The 25,766-nt window shown below is 36.6% G+C and overlaps 1 long non-coding RNA gene across 14 annotated transcripts in view; it reads left to right on the forward strand.

Moving 5' to 3' along the window:
* LOC129636135 (uncharacterized) overlaps positions 1–25,766 on the forward strand; it is a 329,885-nt gene that overhangs the window by 46,622 nt on the left and 257,497 nt on the right. Inside the window, exon 3 of one of the 14 annotated variants that reach the window (XR_008706665.1) lies at positions 2,331–2,451. The exons of the other annotated variants lie outside the window; for them this stretch is intronic. This is a non-coding gene — a long non-coding RNA (uncharacterized LOC129636135). Of the gene's footprint in view, positions 1–2,330; positions 2,452–25,766 lie in introns of those variants that run through there. 14 annotated transcript variants of the gene reach the window in all.

Raw genomic sequence — 25,766 nt, forward strand, 5'->3', positions numbered from 1 at the left:
AGATTTCTGTTGAAGGCAAGCCCTCCAAAATGCTGGGTCTCATATAGGTCCCATAGGTCTCATATGTGGTCCCTAGGAATTTCTCACTCATCTGATCATCCACACACAGCATCCAACAGTTAATTACTGTTACTGTCTACATCTCTGAACAATGTAGGGCTGAAGAGTCTTCTACTCTGGATAAACCAACTTCAGCTGTGTCTGTCTGTCCAAACTTCAGTGTGGCAGTTTGCCAATCTGTTCTCTGATGGGATCAAGAAAGTCATTATATTTAGTTTATTCAGTTTCTCTTTTGAGGATAAGAATAATGCCTTCCAAGTTCTTTACATATCATAGCTGAAACCATAAGTCCCAACAACGAAAAATCTTACTTAAAATGTATATGACAACTTAAAAACCACTTGAGAGAAAAAGAGAGAATCTTTTGTACTTTTCAAAGTATCTGCCATTTTGCATCCACTTAATGTTTCCCCAAATTCCAGCCTTCTAGTATTGCTACCCCTGAAATTCTGGCTTCTTTCTGGATATTATTTTCATTATATTTGGATTTGAATAATTTGATCATGACATACCTAAGCTTGGTTTACTTTTAATTTACTCTTACTAGTCCTCACTCTGAATTTACTTCTTTCTATAGTTTTAGAAGTTTTTCCGCCATTTTTCCCAAATACTTTTTTAGACACTCGCACTAATCCATAGTTATTTGTTCATTTCTTTTGAAGTACCTGATGGTGATATTTCTATTCTGCCATTAAGCCCATCTATGGTTCAGGATGGGGAACACATGTATACCTGTGGCGGATTCATTTTGATATTTGGCAAAACTAATACAGTTATGTAAAGTTTAAAAATAAAATAAAATTTAAAAAAAATCAAAAATTATAATAGTTTTCACTCCATAAATTAAAAAAAATTTTTTTTCACTGAGATTTCCTATCTTTTCTGTCATTTCAAGTTTATTTTTCTTTTTTTGCTTCCAGGCACAAGTATATAGGAGCTGCTTTGAAATCTTTTTCTAGCAAAACATCTAAGTAACGAATTATCAGTGTATTTTGAATTTTTGTTCCCTTGAATAGGTTAAAATGTCATTTTCAAATTAAATTTTTTTTTTTTTTTACTTACTAAGCCCTTCTAGATTATATCCTGCATATAGTCTGCAATGCTCTTTAGACTCAGATTTCTATTGCAGTCATCAGGAGTATGTTAGTGTTTTTATTTTAGCAGAGAATCAGTCTTGTTAAACTCAAGTTTAAAGCTCTCTCATCTTTTTAGGCAGTGGTGTGAATCTTATTTTATTGACCTATTTTAAAAGGACGCTCTGGGTTACTTCCCTGCATATATAGTTTTGGGGCTGATTGAGAATTTCGAAATTGATCATACGAATTTGAATACCTTTCTCTGACTCTCTCCCCTTTGGGATTTTCTCACTTCTCTAGACTGCCTGGGCTCCTTTCCTTGCTTCCTCTGGCCAGGAGGGTGGTGGACTTCCCACCATTATATCTTCTGTTTAGGTTGAAGCTGAGGTTCGCTTGGGGGAAAGTGCGGGGAAATTTCGCTTGTGGGAAAGCACACAAAGAAATAAAAAATTGGAAAACATGGCAGGTAGACAGTTCTCCATGGGTCTTTGACATTTCGTCATGGCTTTCAAACAGTTATGATAGGCACTTTGGTAAATAAAAGTAGAAGGTATTTAAATTTGGATTTCAAATAAACAGTATTTTTAGGTTAAGTATATCACACATATTGTGGAGACATGTTTATACTAAAAGAAGTCATTGCTTATTGGAAAATTAAAATTGAACTAGGTATCCTTCATTTAATCTTAAAATCCTACAAGAAGATGCACTGACAGATTTTATTTCAAACTATCTTTTCAAGAGATTTTGTATAGCAAACAGGCTTGGAGTTGGAAGATAGCCTCTCAGTCTGGAACAGAAGCAAATGTCCAATATAATGGTGATGTCACCCTCTGAATTAAAGGATAGTTTTGCTTCCAGTCTACTATAAGAGTCGTGTTCTCTAAGCTCAGCTCTGCAGCAAACTTACTATTCATGCATTGTCCACCTGTCTCCTCTACACTGTCTTTTATTGTTCTGTGCTGCTCTTTTCTTTTGACCAGAATTTATACTTGTTATCATTGGATAGGACTAACTTTAGTTTCTGTACAAGTTCATGTCAGAAATAGAATTCCTTATTTGAAAATGTGGCCATATTTTTTATAATAATTGAAGCAGAAGTAGATAATATGTAGATTATTTGAACAAAACTATTAACCAATTGGAATAATAGGATAATATACCCACCCACTAATGAATATTCATATTTTTCAGTTGCACATGGAATTGTCACTGAAGTAGAACATGCCATGAAGAAAGCCTTGGTAAATCTATATGGATTGAAATCATACCCATATTATCTGACCATAACACCCACAACTAAGCATCAATAAAAAAATAAATATAAAAAAATGGAATGTTTTAAAAATTAAGCAACAGTAAGTGAATTTAATTTGTAATAGTTTACAAAGCTCTCTCTTCATAAGTTTCCTAATTAATTTTTACCGAAATGTACTTAAATTACAGACTTCTCCATTTTAACCATTCTCCTAGAGTCACTTCCTTTTAAAAACTGTTTTGAAAATTCCTCAGTCACCAGTACAACACAGCATAGGAGTAGAAGCCAAATTTCGTTGTTAGACTAAGCACATCTTAAGTTGTTTTGTCAAATGGCTATAAATATTTCTAGAAATTTACTGTCAAATTTAGCCCTTACCTTGTTGGAGACCAGTAAGTCTCTAGGTATATTCCTTAGATACTATATGCATCGTTTCAAGATATATTTGTTTCATAACATTTATTCACAACAATAATTGTTCTGTGCAAGCCAGATCTATTGAACACAAATATCTGGAGGTAGCTCAGGTGGCTAGATTATTCAAAATTCCCCACTGATGCACACCAAAGCTCACAATTCTTTTCTAGAAAAATGCTTTAAGCAGAGTCAAGCATTAAAATGCATTTTTCACTTAACTATGCATACAAAGTTGATTAATTTGGCTTCAAGGAGTAGAGGTTATTATTTGTTGTTGCTGTTTGTTGTTCAGTCACTAAGTCACATCTGGCTCTTTGTGACCCTATGGACTGCAGCACACCAGGCTTCCCTGTCCTTCACTGTCTCCTGGAGTTTGCTCAACCTCATGTCCATCGAGTCAATGATGCCATCCAATCATTTCATCCTCTGTTGCCTCCTTCACCTCCTGCCCTCAATCTTTCCCAGCATCAGGGTCTCTTCCAGTGAATCAGCTCTTTGCATCAGGAGGCCAAAATATTAAAGCTTCAGCATCAGCCCTTCCAATGAATATTCAGGGTTGACGTCCTTTAGGATTGACTGGTTTGATCTCCTTGCAGTCCAAAGGACTCTAAAGAGGTTACTATTAAAGGAATTTAAATATATATTTATAAGTAACCGAAGAAAAAATGGGAAAAAAAAGAAACAGTAACAGTGGGAAATCACCTAAGATATTAAATGTAGTCTGCCTCCTGAGGCTGAGTTTGAATGTTGTTCTCCAAGTCTCCGAGCTGATTAGAATTTACCTGCTCTGCATTTCAATTAATTCTTTTTCTAAAATTGTGACAAAACTTGTGAGAGTACTACAAAGCCTCTAATACTCTGAGAACTTTCCTTCTTTCTCAGTATCTGATCCTAAGCTGTTTTTACCCTCCAGGACTTCTTTCCACTTAGTGAGATTATGTTATTAACACACGACCCGCTGCACTTCTATTTGGGGAAAACATCTATTTTTAGGGTCTTTCTACTGGGATATTTTTAAATATTTTATGGCAAGGCTACCACAAGAGAAATTTATCTAGAAACAGTTTAGAGACCTGAAACTCTTGCCTAGTGCAATCTGTGAGAATGAAAAGAGAAAAGTGTACCTTAATAGGTGTTTGGCATATATTCAGAAAAACCATCCCAAACAGGCTTGGTTTTGTGTGAATCTAGAAATTTTCTGCGAAATGGCATTTTCTCCACTATCCATTACAAAGACACAAAAAGTAAAAGAAATATTTTCTTAGTTGCGAATATTATTAGTAACCTTGCCTTTCCTATTGCATTTGAGAATGTTGGAAGTATGTCGTTTCCTCATTGCTGAAATCAGTTTGCTGAACTGTGGACTGTTTACTTGAATATGAAGGATGCATCTTTCATGTTTTTCTGATTAGCGGTTAGTTTGCTGCAGATATTATAGATTTTTATTAAGCCAAGTGTGCTTAATTCATGCTGTGCTAAATGAAGTAGGTGGCGGCCATTCAATTTAGCCAATTAGCAGCAAGAGTCATTTAGGAAAACGCTGAAGGACCAAGGACTCCTCATTAAATTTTATTTATAACAAGGGCAGGAGAGGGAAAGATCATGATACACCCCACTGCATAAATTCCCAAGATCCAGAATGCTTTATATCTCATGCTCACATGTTGGCTTGTACAGGGAATATAGTGGGTTTAAATTAGTGTAAAATTATATGTGTTCTGAGTTGAAATTAAGTTTATGTGTACATATTCTTTGGGGGTTATACATCCTCATAGGAGATTTAATTATTAATAGTATATTTGGCCAAATGTATTTGTCACTGAATAGTTAGTATTTAGTGATAATGGAAGTAATACATTCTCTTTAATCATTCATTTTGTATTCAGTCATTTAATAAAAATGTATGGAATAGTTAGTCTTTGTTAAGCCACAAAACAAATTAAAAAATATAAACACACACTGCCTAACTCCCAGAGATGCTAACAGTCCAGAGAGTTGTAGCACTGCAAGAAATTTGTAAGCAACTCTTTCTTACACTAGGTTTCAAAAATGGCAAACATATAATTAGCATCTGGTAACAGAAGGAGATCATCCCTGGGTGTTCTTTGGAAGGAATGATGCTAAAGCTGAAACTCCAGTACTTTGGCCACCTCATGCAAAGAGTTGACTCATTGGAAAAGACCCTGATGCTGTGGAGGGATTGGGGGCAGGAGGAGAAGGGGACGACAGAGGATGAGATGGCTGGATGGCATCACTGACTCGATGGACGTGAGTCTGAGTGAACTCCGGGAGTTGGTGATGGACAGGGAGGCCTGGCGTGCTGCGATTCATGGGGTCGCAAAGAGTCAGACATGACTGAATGACTGAACTGAACTGAACAGTTGTATGGCCAAAAATCATATTTAAATAGAATGATTTTAGTAAGTTGCCAGACTGGGAACAGACATATACTTTAGGGAAGAATTCATTCCATTTCCTATGTAGCTTTTGTGGAAGACTAAGAATGCTCCTCTTCGTAACCTAACTCACTTCTCCCCAGGTCTGGGGTTGTAATTTAAGGTACTGATTAATTTGCTGATAGGAACTGGACTTGGGTTGCTCAGTTTTACCCTCTTTGGTGACAGTTGCCTAAAGAAAATTAATAAGCTTCTCTTCTCCACACTGACAGTTTCTGTAGAGTTCAAATGCTGCTCCATCATATTTTCAGCATTCTTACAACAAGGTGACTCACTTGTCTCTCAATTATTCCAGAAACCCAAGCAGGGAAAAGGTTGGGAGATTACTGAGTTTCCATCAAGTTCCCTAAAGACTGTCACTCATTGTGTCTAACACATCAGGTTTATTTCCTGGTCCCCTCTTCCCAGTGAGACCAGATTAATAAATTGGCTCTTGTTCAGCATTTGCAGACTGAGGCACATGTTAAAGAGCAGACTTCTATTCTCACGTCTCAAGAGAGAATAGCATTAATTGTCTCCAGTCCATGAATAAAATGGGCAATCTCACTCTGTACAGTTCTTTTCATCCCTTTTCTCCCTCCTGCAGCTGCTGATACTCTTTCTTATTCTTTAGGGCAAGCACCAAGAGTTGAATCCTGGTAAGTAAGTGAAAATTTGTTGTGCTTTCTGGTATTGTTGAAATTTCTCAAGACTAAACATTTCTGATGTAAGAGCTAACAAGATGAACCATAATCATTTTTTATTGTTGTTGTTCTAATTTTATCTCATAGATACTATCCACATTTTAAAAAATGCTTTGCTGAGGTATGTGTTAAAAAAAATATTTTTAGGAAATCTTCAGTGAGTCAGTTCAGTCGCTCAGTCGCTTAGTCGTGTCTGACTTTTTATGACCCCGTGGACTGCAGCATGCCAGGATTCCCTGTCCATCACCAACTCTGGGAGTTTACTCAAACTCATGTCCATTGAGTCGGTGATGCCATCCAATAATCTCATCCTCTGTCATCCCCTTCTCATGCCTTCAATCTTTCCTAGCATCAGGGTCTTTTCAAATGAGTCTGTTCTTTGCATCAGGTGGCCAAAGTATTGGAGTTTCAGCTTCAGCATCAGTCCTTCCAATGAACACCCAGGACTGATCTCCTTTAGGATGGACTGGTTGGATCTCCTTGCAGTCCAAGATACTCTCAAGAGTCTTCTCCAACACCACAGTTCAAAAGCATTGATTCTTCAGTGCTCAGCTTTCTTTATACTCCAACTCTCAATCCATGCATGACTACTGGAAAAAACATAGCCTTGACTAGACAGACCTTTGTTGGCAAAATAATGTCTCTGCTTTTTAATATGCTTTCTAGGTTGATCATAGCTTTTCTTCCAAGGAGCAAGCATCTTTTAATTCATGGCTGTAGTCACCATCTGCAGTGATTTTGGAGCCCAAAAATATAAAGTCTCCAATCGTTTCCACTGTTTCCCCATCTATTTGCTATGAAGTCATGGGAACGGATACCATGATCTTACTTTTCTGAATGTTGAGTTTTAAGCCATCTTTTTCACTCTCCTCTTTCACTTTCATCAAGACGCTCCTTAGTTCTTCTTCACTTTCTCCCATAAGGGTGGTGCCATCTGCATATCTGAGATTATTGAAATTTCTCCCAGCAATCTTGATTCCAGCTTGTGCTTCATCCAGCCTGGCATTCTGCTTGATGTGCTCTGCATATAAGTTAAATAGGCAGGGTGACAAGATACAGCCTTGACGTACTCCTTTCCCTATTTGGAACTAGTCTGTTGTTCCATGTTCAGTTCTAACTGTTGCTTCCTGACCTGCATACAGATTTCTCAGGAAGCAGGTCAGGTGGATGTTATTCCTATCTCTTTAAGAATTTTTCACAGTTTATTGTGATCCACACAGTTAAAGGCTTTGGCATAGTCAATAAAGCAGAAGTAGATGTATTTCTGGAACTCTCCTGTTTTTTTGATGATCCAACAGATGTTGACAATTTGACCTCTGGTTTCTGCCTTTTCTAAATCCAGCTTAAACATCTGGAAGTTCATGGTTCATGTACTGCTGAAGCCTTTCTTAGGGAATTTTGAGCATTACTTTGCTAGTATGTGAGAGATGAGTGCAAGTGTGTGGCAGTTTGAACATTCTTTGGCATTGCCTTTCTTTGGGATTGGAATGAAAACTGACCTTTTCCTGTCCTGTGGCCACTGCTGAGTTTTCCAGATTTGCTGGCATATTGAATGCAGCACTTTCTCATCATCATCTTTTAGGATTTGAAATAGCTCAACTGGAATTATACTTGCATTGTTCATAGTGATGCTTCCTAAGGCCCACTTGATTTGGCATTCCAGGATGTCTGGCTTTTGGTGGGTGATCACACCACAGTGGTTATCTGGGTCATAAAGATCTTTTTTGTATAATTCTTCCATGTGTTCTTGCCACCTCTTCTTAATATCTTCTGCTTCTGTTAGGTCCATACCATTTCTGTCCTTTATTGTACCCATCTTTGCATGAAATGTTCCTTTGGTATCTCTCATTTTCTTGGAGAGATCTCAAGTCTTTCCCATTCTATTGTTTTCCTCTATTTCTTTGCTTAAGTATACAATAAAGTGTTGTCAGTTATACGCACTATGCCCCACAGTAGATCTCCAGAACTTAATTATCCTACAAAAGTGAAGCTTTGTACCCTTTATTATCACCTGCAAACGTCTGGGCACAGAGAGACTGTATACCACCGTCTCTGTGTGTGTGTGCTCAGTCACGTTCAGCTCTTTGCACCCATGGCCTGTAGCACACCAGGTTCTTCTGACCATGGAATTTTTCAGGCAAGACTACTGGAGCAGGTTGCCATTTCCTCCTCCAGAGGCTCTTCCCAACCCGGGGACCAAACCCATGTCTCCTGCATCTCCACATTGCAGGTGTATTCTTTACCACTGAGCCACCTGTGATTAGCTTATAAACAATAGGAATGTATTTCTCACAGGTATGGAAGCTGGAAACCCTAGATCAAACTGCCAGCATGGTTGGATGAGGACCCTCTTCCATGACATAGGCTGCTTGTGTCCTCTCGTGGAGGAAGGGACTATGGAAACCAGTGGGGTCTCATTTATAAGAACATAACACCATGGATCCTATGAGTCTTCACCCTCATGACCTAAGCACTCTGCCATGGCCCCACTTCCTAATACCATCACATTGGGTATTAAATTTTCAATATGAATTTTGAGGGAACACAAACATTCAGATCAGAGCAACAGTGGACTCTATTATTCAAATTATCATAAAAATCTTTTTAAATTAACTATTTGGACCACAGTAATACAGTCTTCTCTATGCATTTGCATAGCACTTTGTAGTTTTTAACTTTAGGACAACCTTTACAATTATGTATGGTTTGATAGGAAATCAAGCTACAAAGAAGTTATTTGATCCAAGCCTACAGTGAATTCTGGTTTTGTGGTATTTTTTTCATAATATTGTACTAAGTTCTTTGTGTGTTTTTCAAATCTTAATTTTCTTTTGAAATATAAAATACAGTAATGTCATGAATTCTTCATGTTATTTATAAAATTTTTGCTATTTACAATATTCTTAAGGAATAGCTTTAAAGTCTCAGGCTATAATTCTGGATTGTAAAATTACAATTTCATGAACAGTAACAATTATAAAACAACAGCTATTCCAGTAAAATCATCACTAAAATTTCATTAAAATTGAAATTGGGGTCTTTACTCCAAATAACTTCTATGACTTTTTTTTTCCTTTGTATAAGTTGGGTTGTAAATACATAGAATCCAAAGTTTCTAGTAGTCTGATTAATAAAAACTGATGTGTTCTCTACCCTATGGAAGAAAGTATAAAATAACAAAAAAAAAAAAGGAAAAAGTTCACATCCAGTAAGAAATATAAACTACTGAATAATTAATTCAGGAAATATTTAGGAAATATATACTATGCCAAATTCTATGCAGAGATTGGAGTCATAATGTTGAAAGAAAAACAAATTTATCTGGAAGAAATGTGCATTTTGTGAACTTACTAAAAAAAAAGTCTAGCTTAGACCATCAAGTTACAAGAGACTTTTAAGGCATGATATTTAACCTGAGATCAGATAAATGTAAAATAGTGTTTTGTTCATTTAACTACTACAAATTGGGGAATAAACAGTTATTAGCAGGAGTACCATTTTTTGAACCAATATTTCAAAACAATTAAAGATGCTTGTGTTTTTTCCCCTTATAAGCCTTGAGTGACTGTATAAACTAGGCCTAGCATTGTATTTATGTTACTTTATTGGAGCTTTATTACTTTATTAATAATTTATTTATTATAATTCATGCATTGTAAAATGCGTGAATACATAAGTTCAAAATAATGCTGAGATTTAAAACATAAAAATTCAACATTTCTGTGGAATGTCCTCCGAACTCAACACTATTAATTTCTTCATCTTTCTTAGAAGCTGAGATCTTAGAAAAGTAGATACTATTCATAACAAATCAAAAATTACCAGACATTTTCAAATAAGCAGAATATTATAAGCAAATGAAAATTTAAAAGTGAACAACAAATATAGAAAATTAAAGATGTTCTTGTTTTCTTTTTAAAATCTGAAGATAAATTTAATGTAATCTTATTAATACAATAGATTATCATTTGCCTTTTACTTCAAGAGATTCTATTTGCAACTGGCCCAGATTCCACATTTGAGTCCTCAACGTCCTCCTTTTTTTTCCTTTAAATCAGGAGCTGTGTTGCCACTCAAGTTTTATAAACATAGCTGAAAACTTGCAGTAAATAATTTAGCTTCTAAATTAGGTGACATTCACTCACACAAGAAGTCTGTACTTAGCATCTATTATGTTCTAGGCATATTCTATACGCTAGAGGGATAAACCATTCAACAAATAAAGTTATTTGTCTCCTATAGTTTACACTTTCATCAGATAATTCATTGTCTCTTTCATCTTGGTTGGCATATATTTTTTAAATTTTAGTTTGGAATTTTCCTGGTTCTTGGTGTGAAACTGTTGTTCAAATGAAACTTGATACTTCCAAATTAGGAGACTCAGGATCTTATTTCAATTTTTTTTTTTTTTTTTTTAGCTGACAAGTTCTGCCAAATACAGGGGCAAAGGGAGGTACAATACCAGTTTTCCCACCTGGGTTCCAATGACGACTAAAGGAGACGGCTGAGTGACAGTGGGCATTTCACAATATGGGCATTCCATATGGTGTCCATTAGCATGTTGCGGGGTGGGAATTATGGTCCAGTGATGGCAGAATTTCTAACTCCTTATTTGACCTTCCCTGACATAAACCAGGCAGATGTGTTTTTACATCTTCCTGAGGCTAGAAGTTGGTTCCCCATTCGGCCTTTGCTGGCATGGGGTGGGTTAGAGTCATAGTTCTCTTCTGTAGAACTTGTCTGAATTAGAGCAGTTATTGTCTAAAATTTTTCCGCCTTTGAAAGTATATTGTCCAAGCATCTGACTCTTTCTTCCTCATTTTTCTAGAGAGCAGGCTTTTACTGTTTGTGTTTTGGGGGCTGTGCACATTGGCATTTCTGAGTTGACAGTTCCTTCAGCTCTAAATCTGGAATATAAGGTGAAGAGAACCCGTTTATATCACCATATTTTTCCTGGGTTTAGGATGTCCTTAGCGGGCCTGCTGCTTTCTCTCATCTTTACAAGTCTTTTGTTTATTTTAGTTATAATGTATAACTAGATTTTAGTTCTGCTTTAGTATCAGGAAAAGGAAACATGTCTCCTCCTTAGAAGCACTGAATAGTCTCAACACATTTGCAGAGCCAAAATTTTTTCAGTGTATCACCTTGTGTGTGCACTCTGAAAAAACGTTTTCCACTAACACTTATCTATGGATTCTAGAAAGATAGTACCAACCATCCTACATGCAGGGCAGCAAAGGAGACACGGACAGAAGGAACAGACTTTTGGACACAATGGGAAAAGAAAAGGTTGGGATGATTTGAGAGAATAGCTTTGAAACATATATATATTACCATATGTAAAATAGATGGCCAGTGGGAGTTTGATGTATGACACAGGGAGCCCAAAGCAGGTGCTCTGTGAATACCTGGCAGGATGGGCGGGGGAGGGAGGTGGGATGGGGGTTCAGGAGGGAGGGGACACATGTATGCCTGTGGCCGATTCATGTTGATGTAGGGCAGAGGCCATCACAATATTGGCAAAGTAATTATCCTCCAATTGAAATAAATAAGTAAGTTCAAAACAGAAAATAAAAAGCATTTTCAGATGAGAAGAAGGAAAGGAACTAAATAAGAAAAAAAAAATAGTAGCACTTCAAAAGCAATTTTATACATTTGAAAAATCTTCCACAGCACATATATTAGTTTCTGGTACCTGCAAGGTGGGATCAGTTGGGCAATTATGGAATAAATAAATTTTATTTAACAGGAGAATGAAATATGAGCAATTCCCAACAATTTTCTTCCCTCTAATATATAATTGCTTCACTGCTATAGACACACTTTGATATGTATGAAACACTCATGGAAATGTATTTTACATGGACAGTCATATTGCAGTTGATATTTTTGGTGTCAAATTGTTTTACTTTGTATGATTCATTTCAATTGTTGGAATAGCAGAAGACACCCAGTGAAAAATTGTGATAAATCCAATAAATATAGCCATTGTGACAAGATAGGTGTGTTTTTATCCTCCAAAATTGCTGTGATTTAGAAGAGATGTAATATTTTGAAAAAACAGTACAGTCATCTCCTAAGACAAATGAAATTCAAAACATAATAGCTTATGATATGAAAAGAACATCCCATATATTAATGATGATGCTCGCTGTTAACACATTTTTTCACTTCCCTTTTGCCACGCCAAAAGCTTATTAGTGATATCATTATCATTATCATTTGTTGGTTTTCAATATTACCTTGTATGTTTTGCTTGAAAGGTGTTTTAACTCTTCAAAATTTGAAATTTAAGTGATTTACATGTACTCTTCTAGATTTTTGAGTATTTTTGCACAATTTTTAATAGATGTTATCCTAAATCTCTATAACACTATTCACTTTGTAACCTAGGGCATGTTGTTTGAACTCTGGGTCTGTTACCCTTTTTGTAAATGGAAAAAATCAGAACTGAATCACACGTTTTGTTTCTGTTTTTTGTCTGCATCTGTTATTTTATTCTAAAACTCGGCAAAAGAGAAAACTCAGTTATATCTGGAACAGTTATTTTCAAATTAACATGCTTAAGAAAATCTTATTTCAGTTTTCAGATTTTTCACTATATAATTGGTCTCAAGATGGCTTCCTTAACATTTCCAGATAAATAACATTGCAATTTGGTTTCCCTACATCACTCTTGACTATTCAGTTGCTTTCTGTATTTTGTAGTAGCAAACTATACTATCCTTTCTTTCTTGTTTTCTCATTAACCTAAGGTGATTTTAGAACACAAAGCAAAGTATACCATGTGAGTTTTAACAAAGGTACATACTTAGTGATGTCAACTACAAAAAAATATCAAGACAGAATATTTTGCAACTCTAAATATTTCCTCTAAATTTGTTTTTTTTCCCCTAGATTTTTTGAGGAATGTTTTATATTACCATGTGTTTTAGAATAAAATTGTCAGACTCTATAAAAGCAAATAAAAGAGTAGGTTATATATACAGATTTCCCTGAAATTATAGATCAAGGTAAAGACAGATGACAGCTTAATACAGTCAAATCTATGTGCATGGTATATATCTGTTTATTTAGATGAGGAGTTGTCAGGGACTTCCCTGGAAGTCCAGTGATTAAGAATCTGTATTTCCAACACAGGGAATACAGATTCTATCCCTGGTCAGGGAGCTAAGATCCCATATACCCACATGGTGTGACCAGAAATAAATAAAATAAATGAGGAGTTAGAAAACTTTTTCTATAAAAGATAAGATATTAAGTATTCAGCATTTGGGGGACACATATTGTCTCCGTCACAGGAATATATGAGTGTGTCACATATGCATGACAGAGACTATAAGTTTAGTCACTCAATTGTGTCCAACTTTTTGCAACCACGTGAACTACAGCACGCCAGGCCTCCCTATCCATCACCAACTCCCGGAGCTTACTCAAACTCATATCCATTGAGGCGGTGATGCCATCCAACCATCTCATCCTCTGTCATCCCCTTCTCCTCCTGCCCCCAATCCTTCCCAGCATCAGGGTCTTTTCAAATGAGTCAGTTCTCCACATCAGGTGGCCAAAGTATTGGAGTTTCAGCTTCAACATCAGTCCTTCCAATGAACACCCAGGACTGATCTCCTTTAGGATGGACTGGTTGGATCCCCTTGCAGTCCAAAGGACTCTCAAGAATCTTCTCCAACACCACAGTTCAAAAGCATCAATTCTTCGGCACTCAACTTTCTTTATAGTCCAAGTCTCACATCCATACATGACCGCTGGAAAAACCATAGCCTTGACTAGACGGACCTTTGTTGGCAAAGTAATGTCTCTGCTTTTTAATATGCTGTCTAGGTTGGTCATAACTTTCCTTCCAAGGAGTAAGCGTCTTTTAATTTCATGGCTGCAGTCACCATCTGCAGTGATTTTTGGAGCCCAAAAAATAAAGTCAGCCACTATTTCCACTCTTTCTCCATCTATTTGCCATGAAGTGATGGGACCAGATGCCATAATCTTTGTTTTCTGAATGTTGAGCTTTAAGCCAACTCTTACTCTCCTCTTTCACTTTCAGCAAGAGGCTTTTTAATTCCTCTTCACTTTCTGCCATAGGGTGGTGTCATCTGCATATCTGAGGTTATTGATATTTCTCCTAGCAATCTTGATTTCAGAGACTATATGTATATCTTAAAAATATTTTTTAAAGTGTTAACTTTTGGACCATACACAAACAGGCAATGGACCAGACTGACTGCAATTATTATTTTTCAACCCTTGATTTGAAGCATTTTAAGTTACACTTTACAAGATTTGTAAAAGCAGGTACATTGCTTTGCCAACAAAGGTCCATCTCGTCAAAACTATGATTTTTCCAGTATTCATGTATGGATTGAGAGTTGGACCATAAAGAAAGCTGAGCACGAAAGAATTGATGCTTTTGAACTGTGTTGGAGAAGATTCTTGACAGTCCCTTGGACTTCAAGGATATCAAACCAGTCAATCCTAAAGTAAATCAGTCCTGAATAGTCATTAGAAGGACTCATGTTGAAGCTCCAATACTTTGGCCACCAGTTATGAAGACCTGACTCACTGGAAAAGATCCTGATGCTAATACAATTATGTAAAGTTTAAAATAAAATAAAATTAAAAAAAAAAAAAGACCCTGATGCTGGAAAAATTGAAAGTGGGAGAAGGGGACAACAGAGAATGAGATCATTAGGTGGCATTACTGACTCAATGGACATAAGTTTGAGTAAGCTCTGAGAGTTGGTTATGGACAGGGAAGCCTGGCGTGCTGCAGTTCATGGGGTCACAAAGAGTTGGACATGACTGAGCAACTGAACTGAATATTTGTACCTTTCAGGAAAAAAGATCTTGCAAATACTTGACAAACATATTTCTGAAATTTCAATCTTGACATTATTACTAAAGGCATTGTTTTTCATTTTGTTTTTCCAGTTTTTGTTGCTGGTAAATACAGTAATCATTATACTGATCTTCTTTTCCATGCCTTGCTCAATCACTAATTTATAAACTTTTGTGAGTTTCCATGGTTTATCTGAGTACAAAATTAAGTTTTCTATGAATAGTGGCAATTTTAATTCTACCTGTGTGCCTTTTATTTCTTACCACGTTGATCACCATTTGTTATACCAGCAGTATTTTTTTCATGGCTTTTGAGTGTAATCAGGTGAGTATGTGATCTTTTTTCATGGTGAGTTATGTAGACAGGTCCTTGCTTTGCTGTGATAAGACTATTTTAGTCTTGATTCATATAGAGATGGGTTTGGCCCTTAAGTTCCAACAGTTCTTTTTTTTTTTCTGTTGATCTCAAAAAAATGAGTTAGTAAATGTTCTTAACTGCCTTTGTTTTCTGAAAGAGTACATCTTTCTTTCCCCATAGATGTTAACTGCAATTAATCATTAGTGGCATTTGGGCCTTGGATTTTTAAGATTTGTGGTTACAAAATATAGTTTTAAATGTACATAGAGAACTGTCTGATCTTCACTTTATTCTTTAAATTTATTTTCCAACTTATGTTTTTACAGAAAATGCCTCATCAGCTGGGTTGTCTTGCCATTAGTATAATGTTGTTCTTGACAGTTCTTTATTAAGCGCTTAAGAAAATCTTGTGATTTCCTCTGTCATTCCTGGTATTTGTAATTTATGTTATTTTCCTAGACTATAGTTTACTTAGGGGTGCTTCAACTCCATTCATCTTTTTAAAGGATAAATGTTTAGATTTCCTGATGTTACCATTGTTGTCTCTTTTAAAATATTATTGTTTGTACTATTTTTATTTACTCTCTATGTACACTGCATTTAATGTACTCTACATTTTTCTTTAAATACTTAAGATGGTACTTTAATTTTAGATATTTCTTTTTAAGTAGGAACGCATGTACACCCATGGTGGATTCACGTTGATGTATGGCAAAACCAATACAATATTGTAAAGTAATTATCCTCCAATTAAAATAAATAAATTTATATTAAAAAAAATAGTAACAAAAAAAAATGCCATCGTATGACAGTGACTCCCCCCAAAAAATAAAATACGCTTTTAAAGCTACAAACACTGTACACAGACTATTTTAATGTATCTCAAGCATTTATGTTCCATGTTTTTATTATCATTCAGTTTGAAATATTTTCATTTTCCTGTCTTCTATTTGAATTACTAGGTTATTTTAATTATTTAGCTTATTTTTTTAATTTAAGGGGATTTTCTAAATTTGTTATCAATAATTTTTTTCAAAAAGTTTTATTGAAGTATAGTTGGTTTACATTGTGATACTAGTTTTAAGCATATAACAATATTTTTATAGATAATATGCCATTTAAAGTTACTGGGAAATAAGTGATTTAAAATTTTTTTTAATATATTATCTCCATATTTTGAAGTTTATTGAGATACTTCCAGTCCTGTGGCCACTGTTGAGTTTTCCAAATCACTGCAGATGGTGACTGCAGCCATGAAATTAAAAGACGCTTGCTTCTTGGAAATAAAGTTATGACCAACCTAGACAGCATATTAAAAAGCAGAGATATTACTTTGCCAACTAAGGTATATCTAGTCAAGGCCATGGTTTTTCCAGTAGTCATGTATGGAGTCATGTATGGATGTGAGAGTTGGACTATAAAGAAAGCTGAGTGAAGAAGAACTGATGCTCTTGAACTGTGGTGTTGGAGCTTCTCAAGAGAGTCCCTTGGACTGCAAGGAGATCCAACCTGTCCATCCTAAAGGAGATCAGTCCTGGGTGTTCATTGGAAGGACTGATGTTGAAGCTGAAACTCCAATACTTTGGCCACCTGATGCAGAGAGCTGACTCATTTTAAAAGACCCTGATGCTGGGAAAGATTGAGAGCAGGAGGAGAAGGGGACAACAGAGGATGAGATGCTTGGATGGGATCACCGACACAATGGACATGGGTTTGGGTAGGCTGCGGGTGTTGGTGATGGACAAGGAGGCCTGGCGTGCTGCAGTCCATGGGGTCGCAAAGAGTCGGACATGACTGAGAGATTCAACTGAACTGAGATTCTTCATGACATTGTAGGGAATGGTTTATGTCCAATTAAGAAAATGTGTACTCGGCAGTTGCTGGTATAGTCTTCTCAACATTTGAGTTAGGTTTAGTTAGTTGATAACCTTTTCAATATCCTATGTTTATTAATTTTTCTACTGACCCTATCAGTTGCTCAGAGAAGTGTTAAACACACAAAGCTGAATGATTTAGCTCTTAAATCTACCTACTTTTGTTCTGTTGATGACAAACACTATTGGCATTTACAAATAGAATTATTGTGTCTTAATGAATTAATCCCTTTCTATTATAACATGTCCCCTTTTACCAGTTAATACTCCTTCTCTTGAATCCACTTTCCATGTTACTAAGCCACATCTGATTTTTGACGTTTAGTGCTTGCATGTTATTTCTTTCTCCTGCATTTTTTCAGGTCTTTATATGGTGTTTAATATGTATAAACACCATATTATTATATCTTCTTTTCCTATATTTTAACAAGTACTGCTTTAAAATGAAAGGTTTAGTTAATTTACCTTAATAGAATACGATGTGGATTATAGTTTTGGTCCTTTGGAGCTTTATGTTTATTATTTTTAGTATCACATGCTTCTGTGTACTGTCTGCTTTTCCTCACAGTCCTCTTTTGGAAGGTACAGATATACAAGGGTTAGGGTTGTCATGTCACAGAAGCAGGAAATGCAAGTAGGTAAATTAAAAGTCCAACAGAAAAATTTGTGAGTTGAGAAAATCCTGGTAACCTGAAAATTACTGGAAATCCTGGGGAGTTGATCAATCAACAATTTTCTTTCCTTTCCCCCTAAATGAGGCTTATGTCTTAGCCTCATTCTATTATCCACTGCCTGACCCCCCCCCCTCACTCCACTGGAATGAAGAATGAAAATATTTTGTCTCCGCCACTGTTTTTTGACAGCCAGTGATTTCCAAAATTGTCCCTAAATTGACAGATTTCTCAACTCTATGCTGTTGGGAAGTCAAGGAATTCAGAAAAAAGTCCCATTACTTTTTGGTTTTGTTGCTGGAATAGAGAAATACATTGTTGTATTTCCCTGCAATAGCACTTGATATTTGACTTGAGAGTATATATGGATCTTGCAACAGGAAAAAAAAGTGCAGATGAATAGGAGCCTAGTGAGTTTTATGTCCACTAGAAGTAGTAAGTATAGTCCATGAGAACTTGAACTTAAGTCATTAATTAATCCACACTAGGTGATTCCAGACACTAGAAGCTGAACAGGGATCACTGTCCTTTGAATTTACAGTTGTTTACAGAGCATGGTTAGATGGTCTCACTGACTCAGTGGACATGAATTTGAGCAGAGTCTGGGAGATAGTGAAGAGCAGGGGAGCTTCGTGTGCTGCAGTTCGTGGGGTCTCAAAGATTCGGACATGACTTAGCGACTGATCAACAACAACAGATGAAGCATGGTCCTTCCAGCACCCATTGGTTAGCTGAGATACACAAAGAGATTCTGCTTCAGAGGGATCCACAGGGCAGAGATTATCAGTGCTATTTAACAATCAAAATATCTGGGAAAAAAATGAATAGGGCAACAGTTTTGTAAGCAGATGACAGAATCTGAATGAGTCACTTAAACAGGCAGAAGGGGCAGAAGCCAAAACAAAACGCCAGAGTACAAAGTCAACTTTGGAGAACTCCCAAGTAGAGAGAAGCAAGACGACCATTCAAACAGACACATTAGAAGGCTATTTTGGATGAGTATGTAACTCTTAACACAGTCACTGTCTTATGTGTATGACTGTGTGTGATGCGTTGCCAAGCCAGCTCTGATGAAAGAACTAGGGAGAGAGTGTACAGATATGAGTTGACACTGCAATAAATAGCATTAAAGTATTTCCTTGTTATACTTGCTACACAAATTTGTTGCACATAATTAAATTATACTAGGCCATCGTGAATTGATTCCAAAAACTTACATAGTGCCAAGAATTGATTAAGGACTTTTGGTGTGAAGCTAAGCTGGAAGCAGTTAAAAGCATGGACGTTTTTCCATGCTTTTGTTATTGGACTTAGAGGAAAATCTGAAATCTGTGAATAGAAAGGGACAGTAAACAAAAGTGTTTGTTGTTTTCCGTAGGATAACTCTCCTAATGCCTTTAGCCCTGGGCACTGAAGATTTATTGGCAGATCTAAGAGAAGTAGCAAAAATTTCAGCACCTTCAGAAATGAAACCAAAGTATCAATGAGGCAAACAATTTAGTGTGTATATTTTACATTTTATTCAAAGCTTTTTGTTTGTGTTCCCCATCTATGTTTTCAATCCTTTTTTTTTTCTGTCTTTGCTTTTATTTCTTTCTTCTTTATTTTTCAAGTGAAACTTGAGATAGGATGGAAATATGCAGAGATACAGATAGATACTCCAAAGGATGGAGGGGTGGGGCTGTGAGCATAACCCACACTCTTATCATTCACGCCTGGTGTGAGTCTGTAAGATATTCAGTGGGTTCTTTGAGACACAATTTGAGAACATTGCATTTGAAGACTGCTATAACTGTAATCCAGGCTTAGGTGTCTAACATCCTGGAGAATGTCCCATGTACCTTCTCCTTTTACTGGCTGGCATATTCTGTATGTCCACGATAGGACTTGGATGCTTATTACACACATAATTGTTTGCTTCTGAAGCAGTGGGTATAAAGATTCTGAGATCAAAGGAGTGTTCTGAATTGGATACATATATTTGAGAGTCTCCAGAATATAGAAAGAGTTTAATGCCAGAAATCTGAAGGGAACACACGGGCAGTAAATGTGAACAGAAAAGAGAAATGGCCCAATGTCATCTATGGTTCCCTGTCGTATTCAGAATTGGAGGCAGTGAAGAGCATTTAGAAAGGGAGTTCAGTAGTGGATAAGGAAATGGTAGGAGAACCAGATCAAAGTGGTGTCATAAAGTTAGTGTTTTAAAGACAAACTAGTTGTGAAATGCTTTTAATCAAGTAACATAATCATTCATAAACTTGAGAAGGCTAATTTTAGCTGGATAGTGTGGGCAGAACTGATGGGAAGGAGTTTGAGAAATGAGAGGAAATAATTTAAAACAATCAGAAAGGATTTAAGAAATTTTGATGTAAGAGAAATATATGGGGATAGTTTGACAGTAATTTAAAAAAAAAAAAAACCTATTCTAACTGACATGGAAAGCCATATTCATTTCAGTTTTAATATTTTGGACATAACAGTTTTGTCTTCAAGCTTCAGCCAGTGAAGTGATTGTAGTGTTAGAAGCTTCAAACCAAGCAACTAGAGAAATAAACCCTAAGAGAAGGCAGCAAAGGACATTTTGAAAATTCTACCACAAGTTTTTAGGAGACACTGCGTATATGTCTATTCTCAAAAGATATGTTTTCAATATTTCTCATTTTGATAAGTACACTGTTATTTAACTGCCTTGACAAGTGTATAAAGCACACATTTCTTATTTTGAATTTAAATGATCAAGACATCAATGTTTTTGTAAAGCAGGTTTATGTTCATCCTAATGCAATCTTAATATTTATAGAAGTACCAGATATTGAAAACTTTTTGAGTTGACCAATGATACAGTTTCAGTTCAGTTCAGTTCAGTTGCTCAGTCATGTCTGACTCTTTGCGACCCCATAAATTGCAACATGCCAGGCCTCCCTGTCCATCTCAACTCCCGGAGTCTACTCAAACTCACGTCCATCGAGTTGGTGATGCCATCCAGCCATCTCATCCTCTGTCATCCCCTTACCCACCTGCCCCCAATCCCTCCCAGCATCAGGGTCTTTTCCAATGAGTCAACTTTTCACATGAGGTGGCCAAAGTACTGAAGTTTCAGCTTTAGCATCGTTTTTTCCAAAGAACACCTGGGACTGATCTCCTTTAGAATGGACTGGTTGGATCTTCTTGCAGTCTAAGGGACTCCCAAGAGTCTTCTCCAACACCACAGTTCAAAAGCATCAATTCTTCAGCGCTCAGCTTTCTTCACAGTTCAACTCTCACATCCATACATGACCCCTAGAAAAACCATAGCCTTGACTAGCTGGACCTTTGTTGGCAAAGTAATGTCTCTGCTTTTGAATATGCTATCTAGGTTGGTCATAACTTTTCTTCCAAGGAGTAAGTATCTTTTAATTTCTTGGGTGCAGTCACCATCTGCAGTGATTTTGGAGCCCCAAAAAAATAAAGTCTGACACTGTTTCCCATCTATTTCCCATGAAGTGATGGGACCAGATGCCATGATCTTCGTTTTCTGAATGTTGAGCTTTAAGGCAATTTTTTCACTCTCCTCTTTCACTTTTATCAAGAGGCTTTTGAGTTCCTCTTCACTTTCTGCCATAAGGGTGGTGTCATCTGCATATCTGAGGTTATTGATATTTCTGCCAGCAATCTTGATTCCAGCTTGTGCTTCTTCCAGTGTTTCTCATGATGTACTCTGCATATAAGTTAATTAACCAGGGTGACAATATACAGCCTTGACATACTCCTTTTCCTATTTGGAACCAGTCTGTTGTTCCATGTCCAGTTCTAACTGTTGCTTCCTGACCTGCATACAGGTTTATCAAGAGGCAGGTCAGGTGGTCTGGTATTCCCATCTCTTTCAGAATTTTCCACAGTTTATTGTGATCCACACAGTCAAAGGCTTTGGCATAGTCAATAAAGCAGAAATAGATGTTTTTCTGGAACTCTCTTGCTTTTTCCATGATCCAGCGGATGTTGGCAATTTGATCTCTGGTTCCTCTGCCTTTTCAAAACCAGCTTGAACATCTGGAAGTTCATGTTTCACGTATTGCTGAAGCTTGGTTTGGAGAATTTTGAGCATTACTTTAGTAGCATGTGAGATGAGTGCAATTGTGTGGTAGTTTGAGCATTCTTTGGCATTGCCTTTCTTTGGGATTGGAATGAAAACTGACCTTTTCCAGGCCTGTGGCCACTGCTGTGTTTTCCAAATTTGCTGGCATATTGAGTGTAGCACTTTCATAGTATCATCTTTCAGGATTTGAAATAGCTCAACTGGAATTCCATCACCTTCACTAGCTTTGTTCGTAGTGATGCTTTCTAAGGCCCACTTGACTTCACATTCCAGGATGTCTGGCTCTAGATGAGTGATCACACCATTGTGATTATCTAGGTCATGAAGATCTTTTTTGTACAGTTCTTCTGTGTATTCTTGCCATTTCTTCTTAATATCTTCTGCTTCTGTTAGGTCCATACCATTTCTGTCCTTTATCATGAACTCCTTATTGACAAATTCAGACTTAAATTGACGAAAGTAGGGAAAACCACTAGACCATTCAGATATGACCTAAATCAAATCCCTTATGATTATACAGTGGAAGTGATAAATAGATTTTAGGGCCTAGATCTGATAGATAGAGTGCTTGATGAACTATGGACTGAGGTTCATGACATTGTACAGGAGACAGGGATCAAAACCATCCCCATGGGAAAGAAATGCAAAAAAGCAAAATGGCTGTCTGGGGAGGCCTTACAAATAGCTGTGAAAAGAAGAGAAGGAAGGTAAAGTCGCTCAGTCATGTCCGACTCTCTGCGACCCCATGGACTGTAGCCTACCAGGCTTCTCCGTCCATGGGATTCTCCAGGCAAGAATACTGGAGTGGTTAGCCTTTCCTTCTCCAGGGGATCTTCCCGACCCAGGGATTAAATCCGGATCTCCCGCATTGGAGGCAGACTCTTTAACCTCTGAGCCACCAGGGAAGCGAAAAGCAAAGGAAAAAAGGAAAGATATAAGCGTCTGAATGCAGAGTTCCAAAGAATATCAAGAAGAGATAAGAAAGCCTTCCTCAGCAATCAGTGCAAAGAAATAGAGGAAAACAACACAATGGGAAAGACTAGAGATCTCTTCAAGAAAATGAGAGATACCAAGGGAACATTTCATGCAAAGATGGGCTCGATAAAGGACAGAAATGGTATGATATAGTTTACTCTCTCCCAAATGTCCATTTTGTAAACTAACTCTAGAGTTGACATAATTACTGTGGATTTCCCGAAACACTCTTATGTTATATGCCTATATGATACATGTCCTCTTCTCTATGTAACCAGCAGATAGATTATCTTGTCAGTTAAGAATAGGAAGTGTAATCAATGTAGAAGAATGTCACTATTTATATTGTTTTTCCAGAATGGTGGAATCTTTATTTTTCCAGAATTTTTTTTTTTTTTAATACAAAGTTTGAAGGAAAATACTAACACCAGGGATAACAGTTGAGCCACCTCCACAACAAATTGATGCAAAGTTTACCAATGATAAGGGAACAGTTTCTCCTTACATCATGGAAGACCTGTAAGCCAGGTGTCCAACTAAGTTTCATGGTTTTAGTGGTTGAAAGAGATGTCTTCTTCCTGTCTGAGAGATACATCTTATTCATATAAATGGTATTATTTGAATGAATGCATGCTCTAATTCTGTCAAATTCTGTTGTATTTCTGAGATAGTCTTTGAATTATAAATTAGCTTTATTTAAAAATATTGATTAGCTACAAGGATAAAAATTACTTATATATGACATCTTTTGTCTATAATGTCCTACTATTTAGCTTAGGACAGAATACATGTATTAAAATTTTAAAATGGTAAATAATTTCATAAAATTAAGAAAAGCAGATATATGAAACAACTACCCAAGGTGTCAGTTCAGAGTGTGTTCATCTCAGATGATGTGAGAAGCGTGGCCAAAGGCATATGTCATGTCATGTAAGATGCACACATTTCTCTTGATAGCTTCCGATTTTTCTTGCCAGATTCTTTGTTCTTTTGGGAGAGAGTAGATCAGGACAGCAAGACATATAGGCTGATACAACATCAGGAACAAAAATACATGTTTTGCCTTTAGCAATTCAGTGACTCTTTAGTCAGCTGAAATGGAAGTTCTGGAAATCATTTTGTGGTTATCCACAGCTAGGCTAGCTACAACTTGTTAAAAACAATGTCTGTTGACACCAAGATATTTGAACAAAACTGTTTAAAAACATGTTCTGTTTCTCCACTGCCCTTTGTATTTTCTGTTAGTAATTCCTACTTCCTTCCTCTTTTTCATTCATTAAAAATCAAGTTTATATCCTTAGAGAAATTCTGTGACAATCTGATGAGAAATACATATTTTTAGTGCTATGATTTCTTAAAATAGACACATTTGAAGACATTTTACTGCTCAAAATAATTTTTTTTAACTGCATCTAAGTTAGACAGAGTGCTGTATCTAATATGCGTATGCCAGAATTGAATTGAAAACACCTTAAACTCTCAAATTCGGAACTGAGCTTCAGTGTTGTTTCCCCTGTTTAAAATGCTGAAATAAAGTCAAAAATAAAAGTTTAAAAATATACAAAGACATGGTAGGGAGAGTCTGAACAACTAAAAAACCAGGGTTTTTGACTCCTAGTCCTTTGTCTGTCTTTGTAAACAGAATGAAGCATAAGGCCTGGACCACTCTTCCCTCCATGTGCAAAATCTAAAATAGGCAAAAGTCACATGCACTATTTTATTTTCTTAGAACTTTACTCAGTACAAGCCAACTTTCAGGAAATCAATGCTGTTATATGGTATATGTCGCTACGATTGAATTGTGTGCCAGTCTCCTAGGACTGTTTGAATATCACTTCATGTCTAATTTGGGGATAAAATATTTCATTGGCTTGGAACAGTATTTTGATTGCTGTTGTTGCTGTTGTTCAGTCGCTTGATCATGTCTGACTCTGAGACCTCATGAACTGTAGCATGCCAGGCTTCCCTGTCCATCACAATCTCCCAGAGCTTGCTCAAACTCATGTCCATTGAGTCCATGATGCCATCCAACAATCTTGTCCTCTGTCATCCCCTTCTCCACCTGTCTTCAATCTTTCCCAGCATCAGGGTATTTTCTAATGAGTCAGGTCTTCGCATCAGATGGCCAAAGTATTGGAGATTTATCTTCAGCATCAGTCCTTCTATTGAATATTCAGGATTGATTTCTTTTTAGGATCAACTGGTTAGATCTCCTTGCAGTCCAAGGGACTCTGAAGAATCTTCTCCAACCACAGTTTAAAAGTATCAGTTCTTCAGCCTTCAGTCTTCTTTATGGTCCAACTCTCACATCCATACATGACCACTGGAAAAACCATAGCTTTGACTAGATGGACTTCTGTTGGCAAAATACTGTCTCTACTTTTTAATATGGTATCTAGGTTGGTCATAACTTTTCTTCCAATGAGAAAGCATCTTTTAATTTCATGGCTGCAGTCACCATCTGCAGTGATTTTGGAGCCCAAGTAAATAAAAATCTGTCACTGTTTCCATTGTTTCCCCATCTATTTGCAATGAAGTGATGGGACCGGATGCCATGACCTTCGTTTTATGAATGTTGAGTTTTAAACCAGCTTTTTCACTCTCCTCTTTCACCTTCATCAAGGGGCTCTATAGTTCCTTTTCACTTTCTTCCATAAGGGTGGTGTCATCTGCATATGTGAGGTTATTGATATTTCTCCCTGCAATCTTGTTTCCACTTTGTGCTTCATCCAGTCTTACATTTTGCTTGATGTACTCTGCATATAAGTTAAATAAACAGGGTGACAATATACAGCCTTGACGTACTCCTTTCCCAATTTTGAACCAGTTCATTGCTCCATGTCCAGTTCTAACTGTTGCTTCTTGACCTGTATACAGGTTTTGTAGGAGGCATGTAAGGTGGTCTGGTGTTCCCATCTCTTTAAGAATTTTCCAGTTTTTTGTGATCCACATAGTCAAAGGCTTTGGCGTAGTCAATGAAGAAGAAGAAATTTCTCTGGAATTCTCTTTTTGATTA

This window comes from Bubalus kerabau, chromosome 21 (genome assembly GCF_029407905.1).
Source record: "Bubalus kerabau isolate K-KA32 ecotype Philippines breed swamp buffalo chromosome 21, PCC_UOA_SB_1v2, whole genome shotgun sequence".
Classification (NCBI taxonomy): domain Eukaryota; kingdom Metazoa; phylum Chordata; class Mammalia; order Artiodactyla; family Bovidae; genus Bubalus; species Bubalus kerabau.